At 45.8% G+C, this 12245-nt stretch overlaps 1 pseudogene; it reads right to left on the reverse strand.

The window, feature by feature from the left end:
* Positions 1-224: 224 nt before the first annotated feature.
* LOC144167922 (uncharacterized) lies at positions 225-11574 on the reverse strand (annotated as a pseudogene).
* Positions 11575-12245: the final 671 nt, after the last annotated feature.

A 12245-nucleotide genomic window follows, 5' to 3' on the forward strand; every position in this document is an offset into this window, starting at 1 on the left:
TCACACGCACGCCCCCATCACACTTTCACCATGCATCGCGCAGTGGAGCATCTCGTGCGGGCAAAGCATACTGTTCCCTCCCATCTGCACAACTTCGGAGAAGCGTCTCGCGCCGCCACGGCGAATCATCCTCCCCTCCCAATTTCTCGGCAGACTCCTCCTCTGCTTTCTTTCACTCTTCGGACTTGCCATCATTTGCTCGATGATACCGCCAGCGACGCCCCTCAGGCCAGGAACGGGCTCCGGGGGCTGCACCCTAAAAAAGGCACAGTAAAAAAAATGCGGTTCCAATACACGCCGTGAAGGGGGTTGTACTGCGAAGTTGTTAACGACACCTACAACGATTACCCATTCTCCATCACTTGAATTCTCACATGTGGCTCTACAAATAGGGATACAAGACACGTGACATGTAAAGAACCACGCTTTCTATTCCTGCGCAACGACAGTCAAGACTGCTTTATGTTCTTCTTCTGGCTGTTCTTCTGGCGTGTTTACTTTCCGTGTTCTAGGCAGGGTAGCCTGGAATAAAACGAAGGAGGCGCTGTACCGGTCTTCCTTTTTTGTATGAAAGTGGGGTGACATCACTACGTGAGTTCTATGCTGCTGGGTCCTTTTGCGCTCGGAGTAGTTTACCAAACCATAATCTTTACCGGTATGGTTAGTCCCCCTGGGCAGGTATGTGTTTGCTATCAGTGACAAGTTAGAGGTTTCTGTGAGTTGGTATATCATACTTGCACATTAATGTGGAAACTACACGAAGACGAAAAATGAATACAAGACAATGCGGATTGCCTCATCTTCTTTCTTCAGCTTCGTGTGATTTGCGGATTGACCGTTCAAGTACGCTATCAGTGAGCATGTGGAAGTCGTCTTAATGATGATAGTTTTTGCTGACATTGCCACAAAATTTACCTAGCTTATAGATGTACGGTATGCTGGTCTCCCTTTGTATATATTTAACCACGGTTACGTCACTGCGTGATTTTTCGGGTGTTCGATACTTTTGCACTCGGAGTAGCTTAGGCAAACCAATACTTTTTACCGGTGTGGCCAGTTCCGCTGGGTAGGCATGTACCTGCTTCACTTCACTTCACTTTATTAACTTAAAGACCCCCTCCCGAGGGTATTACATAAGGGGTGGGAATTAGTTACAATAAACGACATACATAAGCAGGATGGGTATAAATACAAGAGGGATAACAACTTACTGTGAAAAAGGAGAAAAGCGAGAAAATACACATACAAATACTAATACAACTCAAATACTAATGTAGTACATGTGCAGAATGGGTTCAAAAAGAACGCTTGAGTATTCAATGTGAAAAAAAAACGCGTGATATTTTGCTTGAATGTAGAGTGGCACTTGACAGTAGCAAGCTCAGCGAAAAGGCCATTCCCGCCTGAGGTTGCGCGAAAAAAGAATGAGGCGGCAAATGTCGCGGTATGAGCACGTGACCGGGCCACATGAAAAGAATCCAATACCTGCTCAATCAAGATGCCTCCGACCATGGTCTGAACACTTCTCCTGAACTTGAACACCTCAGGTACCGCTGGGAGAGAAGTTTATGCCAAACTCGCTTGTGTGAAGTATTGATAACTTCTTTTCGTTGTGGTGTACCACCACTTAATCGGTATCTATTCAGGGCAAATCTGATAACCACCCCTTTGTGCCACTTTTGCCAAGAAATTGAATCCGAAGAGCATTTCTTTCTTTTTTGCCGCCGATTTTCCAACCATCGGAGAAGGCTGCTGGAGATTCCCCTGCTACGTCTTGGACTGCCTTTAACTGTACCTGTGCTTTTGTCGTTTGGGGGGACTAGTCTGGGCCGATGCCATAGGGACGTGTGCAACGTCTGCAGTGTTAAAAACATTCCGATTAGGCGGATTTTTACTATAGTTTTCCTATTCTTCTCTCTGTGTTTTTTTTTCTCGTGTTTCCTCTCTCTCTCTTTCATTAACCTAGACCAAATTCTTTCTTCTGCTCCATTATTTTGCCTCGCTTGATTTATTCTAATGAAAACATAACTCTTCTTGGCCAATCCCCCTAAGTGGGTATGCGCCATTTTTCGGGCCACCACCACCACCACCATGAAAAGAATGAGCGGTGCGGCGAGATACGCGAGCAGAAGGCAAGATTTAGGGCGGCTGGCCCAGTGTACTGTGATAGAACTTATGGAACAAAATAAGACTGGCAATTTGCCGACGAGTATTAAGGTTTAAAGGAGCACATTTTTGCTTAAGGAATGAAACACGCACGTTGTAAGAGTATGAAAAATGAATAAATCTAGCTGCTCGATTCTGCACCGATTCGAGAGCGTCGGCTCACTATGCTTGATGAGGGCTCCATACAGGCGACGCGTATTCAAGTTGGGTGCGAATTAAAGATTTCCAGGCTAACAGTTTTACATGCGGGGGCGTGTTACGTAGCTGTCGTTCTAAAAAACCAAGCGCTATGTTTGCTGTTGATATGATGTTAGTAATACGAGTGCATCATGTTAAATCGTTACCTAAAGTGACCCCTAAGTATTTAAATCTGTTGACATTTACCACCGGAATGTTACTGATTTGATAAGAATAGATAAGGTGGCTGCGGCAACGGCGAAAAGAGGAATTTACACGTATTCGTTGATGATGGTTGCATTTTAATGGCGCAAGGCCAGCTTGGGCAAAGAGCGCCAAAAATAGATGGTTCCTACAACAGAATAAATGTGTATACTAAAATTGAATAGCAACAGAGGTAAAAACAAAGACAATGGAGATGGCTGGTGTAGAGGGCCAGGTTGTGATTATGCATGATATGATATGAGTTTCAGAAATTGAACTTCTGATAGATACTTAAAAACACGTTTGACTGTAAACATTGGTTCATCGCCTAAGAAGTACGATGGGTGGGGTGGGATTTGTTGTCTGTAGATTTCCGGAAAGTGTTTGCGTCGTGTGGTGTGGAGTGCCTTGCATGTGATTAGTATGTGAACTACGGATAGGCCTTCTCCACACCTGCTGCACACGGGTCTCTGAGACCCAGTGAGCAAGTGTGAATGTGTTACATAAGTGTGGCCTATCCGTAGCCTGGCTAAGGCTACTTCCGTGTGTCTGTCTTGTTTGTCTTTTATGTATCTACCTAGGTGTGGCTTTATAGTGTAGAGTTTATTGTCTGTTTGTGTGTCCCATGTTTCCTGCCAAGATTTGCGCAAGGCTGTCCGTACCAGTGGCTTCAGGTCGAGGTAGGGAACACACGGTACATCTATGCTACTGCGGAGAGCAGCCACAGCGGCACCCTGGTCAGCAATTTCGTTCCCCCGAATGCCACTGTGACCTGGAACCCAGCAAACAATTATTTTTAGTTTTGCGTGATCAGGAAATGTTAGAGCTTTAATTAGATGCTGGAGCACAATGTTTTTCGTAGGTCTGAAGCAATGCAAGGCTGTTACCACACTTAGAGAGTCTGTAAAGATAATGGAGTGTTCTGTTCTGGTTTGTGTAATGTGTTGTACTGCTAATAGGATACCATGCGCTTCTGCCGTAAAAATGCTGCTATTTCTGTGTAATGTCTTCGTACTGGTAAAGTTGGGGCCATATGCAGCACATGCGACGGCCGCAGAAGACTTTGCAGCATCGGTGTAGAAGGCGGTGTGCGGGCATTTGTGTTGTAACTGTAGGAAGTGCTGTAGTATAAGTTCTCTGGGCGCATTTCGTTTGTCGATGTGTTTGAAAGAAATATCACACGAAATTGCTGACCTCTCCCAAGGCGAAACGAGGTCAGCAATTGAAGACTTTATGCTCTCCTCAAATGAAATCCCTAGTTCCTGAGCGAGGGCTCTCACTCGTATAGAGAAAGGAACGGGTATCGACGGCCGTGCTGCAAACAACGGATCGGATGAAACGTTGTTTATGATAAAGCTACATGGGTGATTTTTTACAGAAGTCGCCTTAATAGCATACAGCAAGGAAGTGTAAAAACGCTGGTGTTCAAGGCTCCACCTATCACACTCTGCATACAGGCTTTCAATGGGACTCGTCCGGAACGCTCCAGATGCAAGACGGAGACCCAAGTGCAGGACTGGGTCCAACATTTTCAGAGCAGTTTTACAGGCGGACCCATAGACGACACTCCCGTAGTCCAACCGTGAGCCAATAAGGCTGGTAAAAACGCGAAGGAGTATTTGTTTGTCCGCTCCGTAGGAGCAATGCGAGAGGACCTTCAGGATATTCATGGTTTTCAGGTGTTTCTGTTTCAGCTGTTTTATATGCGGAATGAATGTCAGTTTTTCATCAAGTACCACGCCTAAAAATTTGTGTTTCTTTTTGAGAGGGATTCAGACACCTTTAAGCTTAATATCAGGATCAGCATGAATCCCTCGCCTCCTTGAAAATAGAAGCGAAGTACACTTTTCTGGATTCAGCTTAAATCCATTCCTGTCTGCCCAGTCAGCGACTTTGTTGACCCCAAGCTGGACTTGTCTCTCGCAAACCGACAGATTACAGGATTTGAAGGAGATTTGAACATCATCTACATAGAGAGAATAAGAAATGGTTGGTGGCAAGCCTTTCCCAAGAGAGTTCATTTTTATAATAAACAGCGTGCAGCTCAAAACACCCCCTTGAGGCACACCGTTTTCCTGAACGTGAGCTCGAGAATATGTATTGCCCACTCTCACACGAAAAGTTCTTTCTGACATGTAACTTGCAAGCGTATTTAACATGTTGCCTGACACACCAAAAGACTTAAGGTCGCTAAGAATTCCATAGCGCCATGCAGTATCATACGCTTTTTCAATATCGAAAAATACTGTCATACAATACTGTTTATGAATAAATGCATCTTTGATGTAGGATTCTAAGGCAACGAGTTGATCATTTGTAGATCGACCTGCCCTGAAGCCTGCCTGGCAGCTCTCGAGAAGTCCGTTGTACTCCAAAAAGTACACAAGCCTTCTGTTAATCATCTTCTCGAGAAGCTTACACAGGCAGCTTGTCAGGGCGATAGGGCGATAACTGGTGGGGGAGGATGGGTCCTTCCCCTCCTTCAGAAAAGCAATAACTATAGCATCCCTCCAAGACCTCGGGATGTGCCCCGAGAGCCATATTTTGTTGTATAGGTGAAGGAGTGTAACAAGAGTGTCTGTGTGCAGGTGTTGTATCATTGTATATGTTATGTTGTCTGGGCCCGGAGCTGAAGGCTTACAGCCGCTCAGAGCAGCCCTTAGTTCATGAAGCGAGAACTCGGAGTTATATGAAGTGGCTGATCTGTTGTTATCACATAATGGCTTCTTTTCAGCGGCCGTTTTATGTTTCAGGAAAGTGTTTGTGTAATGTGCGGAACTGGACACGTGTTGGAAATGTTGTGCGAGTGTGTTAGCCTGGTCTTCGAGCGTGTCTCCTGTTGGGCTAACCAGGGGCAGGCTGTGTGTCTGTTGCGCTTTAAGTTTCCGTATTCTCGTCCAGACTTTGTGGGTGTCAGTGTACGAGTTTATGGATGTGAGGAAGTCACGCCAACTCTCCCACTTAGCCTCACGGCGCACGCGCTTCCCCCGGGCCTTCGCTCGTTTGAAAGATATCAGGTTATCTGAAGTAGGGTATCGACGCAGGATACCCCACGCCTTGTTCTGGGCCTCTCGTGCCTGCCTACAGTCCTGGTTCCACCAGGGCCTCCTTTGGTTGCGTGGGGCACTGGAGACCTGGGGAATGAACTTTTCAGCGGCGTAAAGAATGTGCGCCGTGACCAGTTGGGTTGCTTCGTCTATGTGTAGGTGTGTTATGGATGTGTGGTGTAGTTTAGATGTTTCTGTGAATGTGTTCCAATTAGCTCTCACTTCATTGAACTTCTTGTGGGAAGCGGAACTGTTTCGGCCTATATATGACAGGGAGGTAGGGAAGTGGTCACTACCATACGGGTTGGTGTCCACCTCCCATTCTAGGGAAGGGAAGAGAACTGCTGAGCCGATAGCTAAGTCTAGGTGTGAATAAGTGTTGTGTGCTATGTTATGGCATGTGGGATGTTTCTTGTTAAATAGGCATGCTCCTGATGATGTTAAAAACCTTTCAATGAGGCGCCCCCGCGCATCTGTTCGAGAAGAGCCCCAGAGTGAGTTGTGTGCATTCAGGTCACCTAATAGTAGATAAGGTTCAGGTAACTGATCTATCAGAGTTTCGAAATCAGAACTTGTTAGCCGATGATCAGGAGGGATGTATATGGAGCATATTGTTACTAGCCTGTGAAAGATTATTGTTCGGATGGCAACAGCCTCGAGGTTAGTGCTCAGAATGACCGGATAAAATGCTAAGGATTTTTGTGCGATTATAGCCACACCACCAGAAGAGGTTGGGCACCCAACTCTGTCCTTTCTGAAAACCAGATAATTGTTGAGGAAGTTGGCATGTTTTCTGTTTAAATGTGTTTCTTGTATGCACATGACACTTGTTTGGTTAGCATGCAGTAACTCGTATACATTATCAAGATTTTTAAGAAGGCCTCTACAGTTCCATTGGATGATATTTTGTCTTCCCATTATAGCCATTTAAGAGCAACTGGAGTTGTGTATGAGTGTGTATTCATGTGTTATCTCTCGGGGCTTGTACTCTTGGGAGGGGCTTTTTGGGCCTGTCTGTTGGCTTGGACGTCGAAGGCCGTTCTTTGCGCTGCGATGCAGGCAGATACGGCCCGACGTCCATCTCATCTCCAGATGTCCTGGGTGTGCCCGACAGACTGGGCTCCCTGGACCTGGATGTAGCACCCTTTAGGGCGGTTTTCTCTTCCACCACCACTGCCGAGGGCGTAGTGGGCGCCACGCGCGGGACAGGTGGTGGGGCGAGATTTGGAGAGGGTGTGGTTTCCTCCGTGTCCATTTCCACAGGGCTCTCGGGTGTGCTCGAGACCTGTGAGGCAGGAACAGGAGCGACTACGCTCCCATCAGCTTGAGTGGCCACCTCAACCACTGCCGGTCCAGCAAGTGGCGTGGTGACCGGGGCGGCTGCCACAGGCAGCCTCGTGGGGGGCGGAGGCGGGAGCAAGTCAGCTGAGCTGTATTGCGTCGCCGCCGAAACCAGGCGCCGCTCCGCCCCCCGGCGAGCAGCGTCGGCGTACCTTCCAGAGCTGAAGAGTGCAAACCTCTTCCGGGCCTCCGGAAAGCTGATGTTTTCATTGACCTTCAATAAGATGATTTGTTTTTCTTGTTTGAATGTTTCACACGATCGTGAATATGCTGCGTGAGGTCCATGGCAGTTAGGGCAGGTGAAGTTGCTTGCGTCGCAGTTGTCTGTGAGATGGTCAGGTTGACCACACTTTGCACATTTTGGTCTCCCCCGCCAAGAGTTTGTACCGTGCCCATACCGCTGGCATTTGTAGCAGCGGCGTGGGTTTGGCACATACGGGCGCGTGGGACATCGCAAGTAACCTGCCGTCACGAATTCTGGTAGTGGGGTTCTGTCAAAGGTCAAAATTACGTGCTTTGTTTTAATCTCTTTGCTATCTCGTCGTATTGTGATGCGCCGGACTGCTGTGACCCCTTGGTCACGCAGTCCTTCAAGGATGTCGGTTTCGGTTTCGTTGATTAGATCGAGTTCGGAGATGACGCCTTGAGAAGAGTTTAAGGTTCTGTGAGGTGTGATCGTAATTTCTAGACCATCGATGTTAGTTTGTTGAAGGAGCTTATTGGCCTGCTCTTTGTGGCTGACTTCAATGAGCACATCACCAGAAGTAAGTTTTTTCGCCTTGTAGTTTTTTCCAGCAACACTTTCAAGAAACTTTGCAACAAGGTAGACTGATTTTCCACTTACAGGGGTTTCTTTGTCACGAGATTGCATAATGAGGAAGCGAGGAAAGATGTCATTGCTTCGGAGGTCAATGTTCAGAAGAGGTTTGGAAGTTACTTCGGTGCGGGCCCTTTTGAGGACCCGATCATTTGGTTTGGGGGGTTTAGATAATACCATAAGCTATAGTATAAAAGCAGGGGACGGGGGTACTTTCTTCGCTCGGGTTACCCTGATACCGAGAGAGGTCCCGGAGCTCCCTGCGTGGTAAACAGACAGGGAGCCCATCCACCGGAGCTTGACCTGGGCTCCGACGGCCACCGTTTGAGGCTTCTACCCTTCACCTTTAAACACATCACCACGGTAGGTTACAGTTTATGTTGGGGGCTCGGGGTCCGCGGTGTTGCCAACACCATCACCAAGATTGCTCAAGGTGCCCCGTGCGGGGTACACGTATTCGTGTTTAGTGTCATCAGCGAACGATTGCACGAGTGTAGCACATGGTTAATATCATCTTGTAATGCGACTTCAGCAGATGTGTTAGTAATGGTACGGTATGTTACACAATCGTCCGCAAACATACGAATATTACTGAATACACGCGTAGGGAGGAAGTTGATGTATATTAGGAATAATAATGGGCCGATAACAGATCCTTGCGGCACGCCTGATGTTAGTGACAAAGGGTAAGAGCTATGGCCATCAACAGTAACAAATGGGGAACGATTAGTCAGAAATTCTCGGATCCAAGCTAGCATTTTGGGGTCTTGGTTTAATTACTTACGTTCTAACATCACGCGGTTATGGCGTACTTTGTCTAATGCTTTAGCAAAATGAAGAAAAATGGCGTCAGTCTGTGCTATATTGTCCAGGTTAGTATGAAGGTCATGAACAAAGACGGCAACTTGGGATTCACAGGAGAATTTTTTTTCTAAATCCGTGCAGTGTGGGGTGAAAGAAGTCAGTGGAGTCCAAGTAGTGCATGATTTCGGTGTAAACGAAGTGTTAAATCAGCTTCCATGGCACGCTTGTTAAGGAAATGGGGTGATAATTGAGTGAACATGATTTTCACCTGATTTGAAGGCTGGAATGACCTTTCCTATTTTCCACTTGATAGGTAGTTTGCCTGTTGATACTGACTGACAGAACAACAGTGACAAAAAATGTCAGATATCTGTTTGTTATTTTTTTTCGCAATTCAGAGTTAAAATCATGTGACCGTGCTGAAGGAGACAGTTTTACTTTGTGAATTAAGGATATTATTCCTGCAGTGACAAAATAAACTATGGGCATTAGAGAGACGATACTAGATGGGAAAATTAGTAGGGGACTGTTAGATTCATTAGTGAACACGGAAGTGAAGGCTGTGTTGAATAGTTAAGCGGATTTGGAATCGCTAACTTCTTCGCCCGAAAGTGTATTCAAAATATTACGGTCTATTTTTTTAAAGTTAATCACCTCGCAAAACGTTTTAGGGTTATGCACTAGAATTTTCGGAAGATCAGCTTAGAAAAAGGTTCTTTTTGTAGTTCTCTTAGCGTTATAATACATTGTTTCGGCTTCTTTGTACCTGCCCCACGCGCTAGAGGTAGCTGCAAGATTAGCTCCAGAAAAAAGTCGTTTCTTTTTGTTCTCAAGCCGTTTTAGAAGTGTTTAAAACAATGGTTTTTGGTGGTTAGTACGGAAGATAGCACTGGGAATAAATTTGTTTGTTTGCTCCTTAATTTGTTGTTCAAAAATTAACCAGTCATTGCTGCCTGATCGGTCACTCAGGGTTAATTCAAAATGAGGTAGGGCTGCTTCGAGTTCACTGACTATTGCATTTTAATTCCCCTTGTCATACAGACGTATAGTTTTACTGCATAATTTGCGTACTTCCGGGGCGAATTCAAAGAGCGCATATACAACTTTATGATCGCTAATATCAAGAAGGTCTGTAATAAATGATAGGCTTTCAGGTTTAGTTGTCAGTATTAAATCCAGAATAATGGAAGTTTCTCCAGAATTGCGTGTAGGTTCTGTTACTATAGCTGTGTCAAGTTAAAATTTAGGCAAACGTTAGTGAATTCTGTTGTTCTGGAATGGCCTGTTAATAAATGAATGTCGTCATTCCAATCGATATTGAAAAAATTGATATCTCCAAAAAGTAGGATATGCGCGGTAGAATATTTACTAGATAGCTGATTGAGTATATCATTTAGCCGTTGTGCAAAATCCGGGTTATTGTCAGGTGGCCGATACCAGACACCCAGCAGAACTGTTTCCGGAAAAGCGCGGCAGATTAACCTAGATAATGTCAAGGTACGAGTGAACATTTATCATCGAACAGGATAACTGCTTGTGGACAACAATGAGTACGCCCCCACCACGTGTTTGTTTCCTATTCTTCCGGGAAACAAAATCTAATAATTCGGCTAGAACCTCGTTATCTGTGACGTCATCTGTCAACCACGTTTCTGTTAGAACTAATATGTCACTGTCCGCTGTCGATACATTTGATACTGCCTCGCGTGTCGGGAGGAAGCTCCTTGTATTAGTGACGATTACGGAGGAGAGACTAGTTTGGGGCGTTGTAACATTTACATGTTTAGTTTTTGTTAGACAGCGGCGCGATTGGCATAAAATGTCTGTTACAGATTGGGTTGTTTCGCTGAAATTTTATCTCTTTTTGTTTTAAGAAACAAGGCCTTGTAACGCAGAGAGAAGGGTTCTCATTTGGTGTGGGCAATTGCGACAAGGTTTTTCCTGGCTTTGCGAACTGATTCGGAAAAGTCCTCCCCGATACTGTAGTCAGTGCCTTTCAGTTTACGTCCATTTGAGAGAATTTCCTTTTTGGTTTTAAAGAAGGTGAACTTGGTTATTATTGGCCGCTGATAATTGATCATTCCGATGAAGACCAAGGCGGTGAGCTCGTTCGATTTGTTTGGGGTCAAGAGTCAAGTTTAGATGGTCGCGGCAGTGGTTTATAATTATTTCTTCCGAATCTGCAAATTTTTCGGACGGGTTTGGTTCAGGGAGGGCGTAAAAGATGAGATTATTCCTTCTGGAACGATTTTCAGCGTCGTCCACTCGCGCTTCCACGACGCAGACTTGATAGGCCATTTCGACGGTGTTACCATTGATTGTTTGAATACATTTTCTAACAGTTACAAGGCCTTGGTAGTGAACTTCAAGATCAGTAGAACGCTCAGTTAGATCAGCCATGGCTTTGTTGTTAGTAGTTCAGATTTAAGTCCTTGCACTTTGGCGAGCAGTGTAGACTGACCTGCAGATACCTTCTGAAATTCGGAAAGAATACGATCAACAGGTAGGTGGTCTTGACGCGGAGAGTGGTTAGGGAGAGAGTCAGGGCCGGGATTGGACTCCACATCCCCCGACAGAAGCAAGAGAGCACGAACGACATTTACACAAATAATGGCGAGGGTACATCAGCAATGGGGGCTCGACAGCTGTACCAATAAATATTTGCTATTTTTTTAGTAAAGAGGTCATATGGTACACCAACCTGCTTTGAGAAGACAAACGGGTTAGTGGACCGTGCGATGGCACAACCACAGAGCCCACCAAGCTTGACCGTTGGTTGCTGAGCATTTATAGCTGTTCTCGCTGAGCTTGTAGATAACAGCGGTGATATGATGATGACGCCGGTGATCCCGTGATCTTCCGGCGGTGCAGCAGGACATCCGCAAGCCTTTGCAGCACGCATTGGAAGTATGGCATCACCCCGGGTGCTGAGTCGCTCGCCGTACGCTGGAACATCCAATGAAGCAGCCAGCAGAGCACGAACCCGCCACTGGCGATGATAGGGTCGAGCGCCTGCATCGTGAAGACTAACGGGTTAGTGAACCATGCGATTGCACAGCCACGGAGCCAATCAGCGCACGGTCTTTCTAATAATGATACTTTTCTGGTGAGATCGCCACACAAAAATTTGCTTGGATGGTAGAGGTATACTGCTTCGCAGTAAAATAGCGAACGAACACATACGGTGTGATTGGGGTCGGCAAGAAAGAAGAATTACAGCAGGTGTTTTTTCCCTCTTCCCCTTTGTATTGTTTCAATGGCCCACTTGACACACGACCAGTTCAAAGTTCTAAGAAAGCGCATCAGTGCTCTACTGAGATGGGTTTAGCGGTGCAGCTTTGCTGTTTAACCTGATGCTTTCTCCGCTCCAAAGTATCCCAGCAGAGGGGAATTGTTTTGCCATCAGTGGGAGCCGTTGGCAAAACACAAGGCACCTTAGATGGTAACTGTACCTTTTTATAATACAGCAGGTACAACTGCCAGCAAATTCGCGTCTGTTCCTGTGCTGAAGAAGGAAATGCCTACACAACGATTACTCCTTTTCTGCAGGGTATTTTTGTAGATGTCCCAAAATAAAATACAATTATAGAAACTTTGCTGGTATATTTTACCACACAAAACTCCCCGAGTACCTTACGAACGAATAGTGCGGTCAATTCTGTAAGTTTTCTGTACTAGATGGCAAAATT

This window comes from Haemaphysalis longicornis, unplaced genomic scaffold (genome assembly GCF_048455015.1).
Source record: "Haemaphysalis longicornis isolate Haplotype H1 unplaced genomic scaffold, Haemaphysalis longicornis Haplotype H1 scaffold_2, whole genome shotgun sequence".
Lineage (NCBI taxonomy): Eukaryota > Metazoa > Arthropoda > Arachnida > Ixodida > Ixodidae > Haemaphysalis > Haemaphysalis longicornis.